General features: G+C 33.4%; 2 protein-coding genes across 3 annotated transcripts in view; both read left to right on the top strand.

Moving 5' to 3' along the window:
* The window catches only part of LOC142351416 (mitochondrial inner membrane protein OXA1L-like), a 282527-nt gene that overhangs the window by 195301 nt on the left and 74452 nt on the right, over positions 1–12774 (top strand). The window lies entirely within an intron of this gene.
* Positions 1–12774, top strand: part of LOC142352224 (uncharacterized) — a 53412-nt gene that overhangs the window by 2058 nt on the left and 38580 nt on the right. Inside the window, exon 1 of one of the 2 annotated variants that reach the window (XM_075404673.1) lies at positions 4971–5371. The exons of the other annotated variant lie outside the window; for it this stretch is intronic. The gene's annotated coding sequence lies outside the window, so the exon portion shown is untranslated. Of the gene's footprint in view, positions 1–4970; positions 5372–12774 lie in introns of those variants that run through there. 2 annotated transcript variants of the gene reach the window in all.

Genomic DNA, 12774 nt, shown 5'->3' with positions numbered 1-12774 from the left:
GCCATTACATAGTAAATCATTATGTAAAAATATGGCACGTGCGTCGGGGGGGTTCAAATAATATGCGCCCATTAAGCTGGGGGGCACAAACGGAAAAGATCCCTTAGCTTAATGAAGCTACGAACAGATATAAGAATCCGAAAATTTTAAATTGTTTTTTTTGTCGCCAAAAGCTAGACAGAACAAGAGAACTATTCAAATTATTTTATAACGAGAACGAAAACGAAGTGGAGTAACAAGTCTTTGATCTTGAAAACCGTTCAAAAATGGACCAAATTTCCCTCTTCAGTAAGATCTTTTAATAGTAAAACTTGATTTAAAAGTGTTTTAATCGGGTTTTTGCTCGATCAGCACAAGAAAATACATGTTAATAGAAAAATAGGAGCCTTCAAATCTCTAAGAAAGAAATGCCTCAATTTTAAGATTATTATATTAATAACAATACTGATACAGTGATTATTTTATTATTTGAAAGCATGTGGATATTTAACCTTAAGGTTATAAACAGAATAGGAAAAAAGATTCCACCTCACCTATCCCGCCCACTCTTTATCGGATAAATTTAACGGGAAACTAATTTTTTCATTTCTTTCAAATATTGTTCCGATTATTTCGCAAGAGATAAAGTAAGCGTATGGCTGCGTTGTTTTGGCTTCAGTTTCAAGTTTTGACCCTTTTAGGCTTCATTTTGAGATCTTCTATTTCCTTTTACCCGTCCTAAAGATCTGCGGAGTTTATTAATTTTGTGTTTTATTTTCAGAATTTGTTTTCAGTTTTGTTTCATAGGATCAATTTCTTTGTAATGATTAAACGAAGGACATTTTCAAAGTTATTTCTTGTTTTTGTTTCAATTTTGAGTTAGTGTGACGGTTCTGTTCTTTATCTGTGTCTTCGGGTTTTGTTTTTGTTCTGTTACCGAGTTGGATTGTTTCTGAGCTTGATCTAAAAGCGAAAGAAGTCATGTTCACATACTTTACTCAGAAAAATGATTTTAAAGCTAATCAAATTCAGTTCAATTGAGGACATAAGCTCAGTTCGGTTTAAGATATAGAGGACACCTTACCTTTAACCTACTTTGATGCCTACACCACCGTTGATTTATCTCACTCAGAAAGCTGACGTTTTGTCTCGCTAATATTGTTTGATTTGAGGGCACAGGGTCAGTGCTATTCCCTTTGGCTTCCTTGCTATAAGTTCATCATACAGATCCTAACATCCTCGACTCTCTTACGACCTTCGGTTTGTTTCCGGAGTCTTTCGGCTTTTTATTGCAAAATTTGCGGTTAACTGTTTTGCTTTAGAATGTTCTTTCGGTTGTTTACTTTTTTTCGCAAGAAACGGGATTAACTGGTAACGCCCGAAGACAATATGTCGCAGAACTTAATTGTAGGAATGGTGATTTGGTTGGTTTTGACCCCCCTTATACTTTTCTATTACATGCTGCTAATATAGTACATCTTTTTATTGTTCCGACCCCTCTTGAGGGGGAAGGAACTATATACTCAAATGGGTTTTTTTTTGTTCCGTGAATTTTGGCCGATCGATATATTCGTCGTAGAGAGTTGAGACTGGTATCACCAGAAAGCTTGTCCAGTGTAGAATATGGAATTAAAAAGATTTTTTTAATTTTGGTTTTTTACAGGAAGTTATCGAGGTTTGAATTTTGAGAAAATAGAGTGAATTCCGGTGAGATTTTATTCACATTTTCCGGAATTTTTGAATAAAACTTCGCCAATTTTGCTGAAATTTGTTATTTTTTTAAAAAAAAAGTTGTTGATCTTTATTTGTAAAGAGAAAAAAACATTGTAAGGTACTTTTATTAATTTTTTTGTCGAAAAAAGCTGGCTAAATATTTCAAAATTAACTTTTTCATCAAAAACAGCACGAAATAAGTTTTTTTTAGTCCAGTTTGATTAATATTACAGGAATTAAAGACCCAAACACCACTAACACAATCTTTATAGACTCAAAAAGGGGCTTTTTCCTTCAAATTCTGCTGAAAATGCTCTGTAATAAAAACTTTGCCTTTTTTTGCTAAATTTATTCGTTGATTATCAAAAACGCAGCATTTATTTTTGATTTTTTAACTAACAAATTATCAATATCTATAAGATTCGAATAATTAAGTGTTCCTTACGACCAAATAGCATTATCAGGGCTAGTTTGGACGAATCTTGAAATGGAATAATCCAAAAATATTTCGGATTGTAAACTGTCGATCTTTTTTATTAAAAAAATTTGATCTTTTCTACATTAATTAAATTTCAGAACATTTCAAACTAAAGCTCACTAATGATAGATCCAATTGGCTTCCAAATTAGCTCCACATTTTTGCATATAGTTCATTACTTGAAAGCTTCTGGTCCTTTTATGGTCCTTTTAAAATACTTTTAAAAGTATTTTATTTTTTAAGTAAATAATGACTTTTTGAAATTTAGCTCCATTTTTCTCTTAATTTGGTCAACTTGTAGCTTATTGCCTGCAATGAGAGAATGCTTTTTCTTTCTATTGAAATCAAATTCAATGTCTATTGCGGTTTTACGCCTTAAGTTATGGTTTTCTGGCTTTGATACTACTAGAATTCACATTCTTTTTTAACTTAAATGTTTTTGCCCATTTTTCACGTTTTCTAGTTTTGTCACATTATCACGTTATTAACAGTTCACATGTAAAATTATTGACTTTCAAAATAAGACAAAATTGATAATCTTAAAATCCTTTAAGATATAGATTATGATTTTAAAGTCTTCGACACTACTTTCTCGAAGAACTTATTTGAATTTTTTTTAAAATTTTTTCGTTAACTGTCGGTTTTACTTTGTCTTTTTAGTCGTATGAAATTCCCTGTTCATTGAGCTGGTTTCATTGGTATTTAATAGAAGAATTGATTAGCCAATATTCTGATATTGGTAGATAGCTGATGGCTTTCATGACTCTGAAAACAATTGTTTTCCAATCTAAAAAAAACAACACTTTTAAACTTCGCAATTCTGTTCCTTTTATTGTCTGTTTGTTATCTAGTCTCGTTAATTAAACGCTAAATGTGTCAAATTTGTTGCAAAGGAAGGTTTCAGAAGAGATTGGTGTCACACAACCTAATATTTTGTAAGAATTCATTGACTTAACTGGCTTCGACACGGAAAATAAAGTAAACTAATTTTTGATTTTTGTCATGTTTGACGTTCTTTTTGCAGACGTAAGACATATTCTGGATAATTGCAATTCTCAAGGGCTTCCTTTGGAAGAATAGACAAAAACTTTTTTTATTTCGTTCTGCAATAAATGGCGTTCATGTCTTTGAAATTTTTTTTTCGAAAAAAAATTAATGTGTTACTTAATTTCGCATTTTTTTCATTTTTGTCTACTTGCTATTTAGCATCATTTATGAGAGGTCACATAATACAGTATCGGTGCTCGCAAAAAGTTTAATGGAACATATTTTGATGGAATGGCTTTACGGTTTCGAAAGCTTTTTCTGCCAAGTTTTAATTGATTTTTTGTTCGTTGTCTATTTGTTGTTCTTTTTGTAACCGCATAAAAAGTTGAATATCAACAATTCTTAATCCCTTCTATAGAAGCATTGGTAATTGTTCACCTATGGGATATTTTCATTGATTTCTAATGGTTTTCATTACTTTGAAGATAATTGATTTAAAAAAAATTAAGCGAATTTTTCAACTTTACTGTTTTTGTTGTTTATTGTCTAATTGTTACCAAGCCTTTTAATTGACTTCTCCCATATCTTTTCTGGTGAATTACAAGTTATTTTGATTAATGTCAATTTTATCTTACGCTATTTTGACTTTGTTTTTTAAAAATTTTGTTTTTTAAACCGGATATGAAGTTTTTGATGTAATGAATTTTTGCTGTTGTTGTTTGATTTTGCTGTTCGTCTTGACTCGCTTTCTTAATTTTTGCACATACTATCAATCTAATGCACCATTTTTACTCCACCACTGAGTTAATTGCTTTCGAGGCTATGTTTTCTTTCATACACCAATTTTTTTAAACGTACTTGAATTTCTGAGTTTTTCTATGTTCCTCATTTGGTAGACAATCATGCCAAAATTGTGGATGAGCGGGGTCGGAACCTTATGTGCGATCGCACATAACCGAGTCGCCTTGTCTTTTTAAAAGTCAATATATTTTTGTTTTGCAGTCTTTAATTCTTCAATGCGGTTGTTTTTTTTTTAACTTGCCTTAGATTTCTTTTCGAAGAAAAACTCGGTATTAAGTGGCTGCAGTTTGCATATTTTTGTAGTCTCAGTATAAATATTTAAATATGGCCAAAGGAAATTAAATGACGTTTTGTATCGGTTTAATTTTTATGAGAATATGGTGTTTAATAGCCAAATTTGAAATGTATGCTTTTATTGGGGAGTTAGTTGGTAGCTATATGTCAATTTTGACATCTCTTCCTGATAATTTTGTCTTTAGTCTGTGGTGCTTGATATTGTTCTGCGTCAGACATTTATTTGGTAATTGAAATGACATTTTCCTGACCTTTTGTTCCTCTTTTTAAGTCTCATTCTCATAAGTAGTTTTCTTTTTGAAAAATGGCCTTTGTTGTCATAATTTGAATTTTTTGCAGTATTTTCGGCTTGTTAATTGTTACTAGCTTGTAAATCTTTTACATTTAATTCTATTCAAAATTGATTTCTTGATCATCAAATAATTTTTCAATTTCATTTTTTGGGGGGGGGGGTGGTTGGATGGTTAAGTAAGTTTGACCGCTGTCAATACTCTTTGACAAATCTTGATTATAAAGAAACAGTAATGATTTCAAAATAATTGACTAATCGCTTGAAGCGATTTTTGATAGCTTGCGTTGTTATCTGGATTGAATTGGAACAATGGAGGGGTGGTCAGAATTGATTGGTATTAAGCGATTGGGAAAAATGGTTTCGGGTGAATTGTATTTTGGAAATTGGGGTGCAAATTTGATTGGAAATGAGAAGCAATCTTTCTAGTCACCTGTCAACAACATTGTTGTTATTCCTTCAGATCGCAAGTGCATTTGACAATTATCCCCCCGACCAATCCAATCTCTCCAATCTACCCCTGTCTTATCCCTTGTTTATTGTTCAAAACATCAATAATATCCCCCGCTCCATTCATTACCCAAATCCGTGCGCCCTGTTTGAGGCTGGGGCTTTTAATATAGCTAATGTTGACATGTAGTTTGTTCCTTCCCTGTTCACGTGTGTGATAATCCTCTAGTGTGTGTGTCATTTTTACTGCGTATTGATTGGTTTGTGCTTTTTTCCAGGACGATTAAACGGGAAATCTGTCCCTTGTTGCCCGCATTTTCTTATCTTACGCTCCCGTGTTACTCTTCGACCTTTCTTCTATCAAAAATTTATCGAAAAAAGTTGTTCAGTTACCACCATTTGTTTTCAATAACGTCTTAAGCATTTTCTGCGAGCAAGGTTCAGTTTTTTTAAAAAAAAATAACCTCATGGAACATGGTATGTATTCTTGACCGATCCATTCTGTAGGTTAAAAAATTCTTTTTTAATTGCTTTCGAGCGAAGTTTGAAGCAATTAGTGTAAAAGCATGTCTTTTTTTATGCTAAATTTTGCACTTGACAGTTTTAGTGATTTTGTTCTAGAACATTCTCTTACTTCTCAAGTGATTTTTTCGCCCTTGTCTCCTTCATTTTCGAGTGATCCTAATTGCTCCCACTCCGAAGTAAAGATTGCTGCTAAAATAAAAGCGACTGTAGCATAGGAAATCACAAAGGTCTGGTAATCAAGGGGTTCGCGTGCTTCTGTCGAGGATTCCGGGTTCGAATCCCTCCCTTGGCGGAAATTTGCACGCATAAAGAACAATTTATCAAGGCTACAGTACCTGAATTAAATTACGCGCCTGTCGTTTGAGTGCAATTTTCCGACGTTATTTGGTCTATGTGTCAGATTTAAGCTGTGATTTATACGCTTGACGCACTTTATGCAAGCCAAAACCCCCACTTTTACTTGACTGCTTCAATTTTAAAAGTTTTCGTCTTCGTATATAATTTTCTTCATTAGACTGAGAAACGTTTTAGTGTTGCGCAGTTTGGTAGCTGTTGGGTATGTTGGTTTAAATTTTGATGAAAAATGTTTGTTGTCATGGGACAAAAACTTTCTATATAAGAGCCCTGTTTTTGTGAATTATTTTGTTAAATATTAGGGTATACGTAAAGCGTACGGTTATCCATTTTTTTCTGATGTCAGAAGCATGATACAATATCTTGCACTAGAAACATTTGCGTTGCTGTAATTCAATTATAAATCTTCTCTCAGAGTAACTGTGAACAAAAGTAATTTTAATTGACTTTTTCAACGGAATGTTTTATTGCAAAATTTTAAATGGGGCGTTATAACATAACCTGTTTCTTTTTTGGTGTTTCTAACTGAAAGTTCAACTATGTAAAACCCCTTTATTTGCAGCTGCAGAAGCCTTAAGTGTCAAATTGTTATTCTTTTTTACGCTTTCTGTATGACTTACAGTGAAAAACTCCTGTGTATGGAGTCTAATATGAAATTGAAATGGTTATTATAAATAGCTCCGCGTTATTATAAATAAATGGTTATTATAAATAAATGGTTATTATAAATGAAATTGAAATTATTATTGACCTTTTCTTGGTTTTACAATTGAAAAAACTTAAATTGTATTGTGGCGCTGTCTTTTTTAAAATCTGTTCACGGATTATTGATTTTTGAACTCAAGTTCGAGAAGTGATTTTTGTTATGCTGAAACAGGAAGTTAAAGCGAGTGGTTTTGTAGCGTGTAATTTTTCACTCTGATTTTAAAGTCGAGTCAGAAAATAGTGTTTGATCAAATATTTGCTTTCACGGCTGTTTTTTTGTTCATGTGCAGCAATTTGAATGTGATTGTTGGTGTGTTTTCGGGTTTTGTTTATCGTTTTTTTTCTAAACGGTTTCTTAATCCCGACTCTAGGTTTTTCTAGGACTAATTATCTTTTTTGTCAATGAGAACTCTGAAATTTGTGTCTGTGATTGTCCTGGTCCGTTTTTAATTCCATTGTTAAGATTTTTGTTAACGACCATGTGACGTCACGCTCACTTCAAATTTGCTTTTGGTTCAATTATTCATGCAATTTCGACTAAATTGCATACGTGAGCTCATTTTTTGTATTATTTGAGCGAGGTTTTGAGTTCATTTGAGCTATTAGGGTTTGGTCATCTTTGACTTTCCTGATTCTTAAAATGACTTTTCTGTTCTCTCAAATTGAATTTCGCTGAAATAAAGCGAAGAAGACAAGGTATATGTCACTTATTTGAGATTATATGATGTTTGTTTTTGATTAGCTTATAGAAGCAACACATAATTCGAGACAATTTCTTTTTAATAAAAATCCTAAATCTCATCATTTATTTAAAAAAATCGTCATTTTTCCGTTTTTTTTATTTGCTTCTTTTGGTTGTAAGTTTTTGAAGCTAACACAGCTAATTTCTAAGAATAGGGATTTGAATACTGACTAGAAGACTGAACACAAAGATTTTTGGTTTACTTATTGCGATAATGAGTTTTTACTTGTTTAATTTATAGTTCGAAAAGCAGGTTCTTTTTATAATGAAAAATGCTTATGTAGACTCTTATACGTATAAGGGTTGCTATTGTTAAATTATAATAAGTTAATGGACAACTTCAATCTTAATGGACAATTAATTCAAAGTTGATTGATGAAAATCAAATTTTATCAATTGCGTACAAGAACTTTAATAGGTTCTCCAGCTTTTGTTAAGCAAATCGCCTAGTTACACTTTAAAACGTAGAAGAATTGCCATTGATAAGTTTTATAAAGTTAATAGACAACTTTGATCATTTTTATTCATCTACTGAAAGATAATACTGACAATAAGCACTATACATTGTCAAGTCATAAACTAATTCAACGAAATGCTTTTTTATTATCTTCCAGGAAATGTATAAAAATGATTTGTTCAGTTTTGTATGACTAAATGAGCTGTTGTTTGGTTAATTAATTCTTTTAAATTACCCTTCACATAATGTATTGGAACAGTTCGTATTGGAGGAATGCTCGGAATGCTCAAAATCCATTAGAAATCCATTGCTTTAATTATTACATTATTTTGGCAGCAATATATAGACAAGCATTCCATACTAACTATAGGGAGGTCAGGATTTCAGTGTGCAATTCTTTATTTTCAAAAAGATTAATCTACAATGATTCTGCATAGATGATAGTTTTTAACAAATTTTGAGTTTAAGTACTTGGCTATAAAATGCGACTGTGTTTAAAGCCCCTAAATTTTGACTGTATTTACCGTTTGATTCACTAATATTGACGCACGCGGTGAAAAAAGTACAGTGAAAAAAATTACTTTTTTTTGAAGATGTGATCAGGTATTTATTATATCGGCACATTCGGTTCCTTCGTCATATTTTTTTTTCAATTTAACTCATTTTAGAGGTCTATAATAAGCTTCAATGACGTCATTTCAAGAGCTTCAGTGAAGTTGTTGGCCACACGCCTCTAAAATTCTTTAAAAAACTCAATTTCAGAAAAGTGCTGTTTTTCTAATATTTGCTCGACATTTTTTAATGATACCACTGGGAAACGTTTTTCAGGAAACGCATTGATTATTCAAAATCGACAAAGCTCTCTTAGTGTTAGTTTTTCGAGAATTAAGATCCGCCCAATCAATTGAAAAGCAGCAATTAAAAAAACTGCGCAAAAATTACCTTGACTCGGTAAACGGTTTAATTAATCTCGCAAAAAAAGCCGTTTACCGCTTTATTTTGTTTTTCAATGAAAATATGCTGATTAATGCAAATATGTGACTGCATAATAATTTCATAACTAAATTGGCTCTCTGCGAACAGTGACAATAACGGCTTTGTTAGTTTATAAAACGTAAATAAGGTTTGTTCCTTAAAAAATTGTACTCCTAATAGACATTTTTGATTCGCTGCGATATGTTGTAGCTTATGTTCGATGTTTATTTTTATTTGTTCTCTCCAGATTGCTTTAGCTTCGAGTGATAACTTTACTCAGTATCACATTTGCTTTTGGAAATGTTGCTAATTTGGGTTTCGACCTCAGGGGTTTTTGGGGTATATAAGAATCGGTCGGGTTTGTTCAGGTTTAAATGGCGTCCAAATTTTGTGCTCTCGGCGACTTCGCCTCTCATTTTAGCGGTGGTGCATTTTGCAATAAGGTTTTATTTATTTCGATGTTTTACAAAAACACGGGGTGGCAATTTGGTCGGCCGAGTTATTAGAAGGACAGATATAGCTTTGAGGACTTTATTGCAGCTTTAGTGTTAAAAATAGTTATCAAAGAGTGTTTCGTGTGGTAGTTGCCTTGAATGTGTTTATTAATTTTGCCTGTTTTACGAACACATGTTTGGTGGTTGTTGGGAAAGTGGTTCATAGTAGACAATACCCACTTATTACACTCTAACTCTGATTGAATATGGAAGAGAGAGCCGACGCTGAAACGAGCCGAAATCCTCAACTTCTTAAAAAAAATTTAAGAAAAAGAAAATTTTTTCCTTGAAAACCCAAGTTCACCCGTCAAATAACAGAATGCTGGGCAAGCAATATTTAGCCTACTACATCAAAATTTGATACGACGTTCGGTTATTATTGTTTCATTGGTGTGGACATTATATCATAACCTGGCACGCGATATTTATATCATAACTAAAGTTTTTCACTTTTTAATTTTATGCAAATTTAGTTTCGGTTCATGCAAATTTAGTCTGGTTATGATTATTCTCAGATTTCATTTTTTGGAAAAATTTTTATCGGTCAGCTCAATCAATACTGCTTCAATTTTTTAATTCGACTTTTTAGTAAATTCGGTTTTTTCACACCTGTTGGTGTAACCTGGTGAATGACTGTGGTCCTGACTACGCCAGCAGCCAGCCATAAATAATAAACAGATCAATTTCCCTCAAGCCATTTCACTGCTCTTGTTTATCCAACTTGCTTCCCATTAACTGGGGCACCCTGGCCCCACTTCAACTATTTCGGGATCGTCTCATTTGCATAATAATAACAGCACCATTTAACTGATAATGTAGGGTGTGGCCACTCAACCCTACCTAACTATATCTCACTCTCACTTACCCCCCCCCCCCCCCCTCCTCTCCCCCTCCCCTCCGTTCATTGCCTCTTCGCGGGTTCGGTAGCCGTCGCCTCTACCATTTTAACCCCTTCTATCAGTCTATAGGTGTGTTCGTTGTTCATGTATGTAATAAGATTGTTGTGGGTTTATTGCCTTCGGGATTTAATACTTTGAAATACAATCCATTCCATCGGCGACATTTCTCAACTCTTATCTGTCTGGGTTCATATGCGAGCATCTACTTGCTTTTTCTCCTCAAATAACAAACAAATAAGTGTGGTCAACAACCTATCGTGACGTCATTTGTTGTTATAACGTAACTTAAAATTGGTATAACAAATAAACAGTTGTAGCGGTTTTGTCGGCTTTGTTTAGTCAAATTCGTTCTACTGAAAGGATTTTGAATTAATTTGGTATTGGTTTAATGTTTATTTAATTCGGCTAACGTCAAGTTTACGGTTGTCATTGACGGTTATATGGTACAAACTTGTCATAGGTCTGCAGTTAAATTTGAAATAGCTTTCTACTTTCAGGAAGTAATTCGTCAAAGATAAATGGCTAACCTTGGAATTAAATTTAAAGTATTTGTCTAATCAACTAAATCCTTAAATTCAAAAAACAAATGACCATTTACCCATGGCTGTAAATCATGTCACTTAGCGAAATTTTTGTTCGGGTTGTTTTTATGCAGATAGCTATCTCGGCTTCTTTTGTTTTTCAATATTCTGCTTTTAAAAAAAACGTTCGTCCTTTCTAATCTTGCATGTTTTTAGTTCTGGCGTCTGTGCGCCTGTTTTTAGCACTTAGAATAAGCCCACTTGAGCCAACAGGTAATGCCTCGAAGAGTCTAGTTTGAAAGACAAGCTTTGTTCTGCTTTCAAATTCGCTTAATTCTCAATTTTTCAGGTTGTCGTCATTTAAGCCCCTCCGGGACGTATTGTTTGTGTGTAGGTAGCTAAATATCGATTGCAGAAATATTTATCTATCTGGTTCGCATTCGCCTTTTGCCGTAGTATCAAATTAGCAAACAAAATTCTTGTGCCTCCCTTTACAATTTGAACAACCCACGCAGCATTTGAAATCTATTGTCCGCTCAATTTATGTGGGTGTTTGCCCCCCCCCCCTATTGTGTGGAAATGGTTATGCTTCGTTTGTAGTCTTCATTGTCTGAGTTGTTCAGCCTTCCTCTTAGAATTGTTGCCCAGAATGGGGTAATAAATAATTGTATTGCTTTATTTATCACACCAACAATTTATCGGGTTAACCTGTGTTTTGTGTTTCGAGGCAGTAGGACTGTTCACACATTCGGCATTGTAATGCGTCTGACAAAATTTTAGCCCACCGATTTTGATCATAGTTGTTGATTATTTTTTTATCACTCGAGGTTACGTAAATATTCCATTTTTCAATCAAGCAGTTGTCGGAAAATTATTTAGAGATGTTTTCTTTTCGCACCCATAGATTATGACAGTCCATAATTGATATGTTTACACCTTCTTAATAGCATATATAAGTCAGAATGGAAAATCCGACCTCTTATTAGGCTATACGAATTATTATCAGTGCAAAAACAAGCATTAGTTTGTTCGCATATGGAAATAAAAATTTTTGTTCATGGTGGGGAATAGAAAATCTGCCTTTACTTTATGGTTTTCCCTCCAGTTCTTCGTTTATAGAGAATGAGAAATGTCTTGACATGTCATTTTGACGCGTCAAATTTGAAGTATCTTTAGATTTAACTCTTGAAAATATGATTGGTATCTGTTAAAAGTTGTGGTTAGAATTAGAGATTTTTGTATTTAATTAGCGCTTGGGTTTTGGTAAAGCTTTCATGTCAGTACCAAACAGGTAAACTAAAGAAAATGTAGGCTGCCAAAATTCGATCACAGTTTTCGGTTTCGTTTTGCTTATTATAGACTCTTTGTAACAAAATTCAATTCAGAGTAGTGACGCAAAAAGGGAATATTTGAAAAGCAACTTTTTCTCGTCTGTTTACCATTTGTTGTTAACAAGTGCTCAAATTGCATTACGTGAATGTTTCAGGGTGCTATAATTTGGCCCCCCCAGTTTTAAGAATTTCGTTTACTCCGAATCATATTTATTAATGATGTTTCGTTAATTTGAATTAAAGATTTTGCCGTTGCTGTACCAATGTTACCGCATCTTTGAAGTTATACGGGGGAAATAAACATTTCTTGATTTTTCGAGATTTTTGCTGCTACTTTAGAAATTTTAATATGAACGGAAGTGAATATATCTTGGATTTTTTATAGCCTGTTTCAAAACCTAATTGGTATCTAGACATGGATAAATCAGTGTCCTGGAGTTTGCACTTTTAGAGTTAGGGCTGAGAAGTGCAAATTTGTTTACTATGTCGTCAATAGCATCTTTTTTAACAATTGGGTAATTGTAAATATTTCTCATTTAACATTTGGTGAAGTACGTCAGTAGTATAAAAAGCTGACTAGAACCTCAACGGGGGGGGGGGGGGGGGGGGGACGGACACTTTTTGCAACGCGATTTTCTCTGCCCGACTACAACGGGGTGGGACACTTAACTTTTTTGACCAATTGCAAAAAATGTCCCCCCTATTTTTTTTCGCCGAAATGCAATTTTTGAGAAAATTTTTTTTCCCTCATATGAGGGTGGACAAACACTTGTAAAATTT

Source organism: Convolutriloba macropyga, chromosome 13 (assembly GCF_964194025.1).
Source record: "Convolutriloba macropyga chromosome 13, txConMacr16.3, whole genome shotgun sequence".
Taxonomy (NCBI): Eukaryota; Metazoa; Xenacoelomorpha; order Acoela; family Convolutidae; genus Convolutriloba; species Convolutriloba macropyga.
This window is presented reverse-complemented; position numbering and strand designations above follow the sequence as displayed.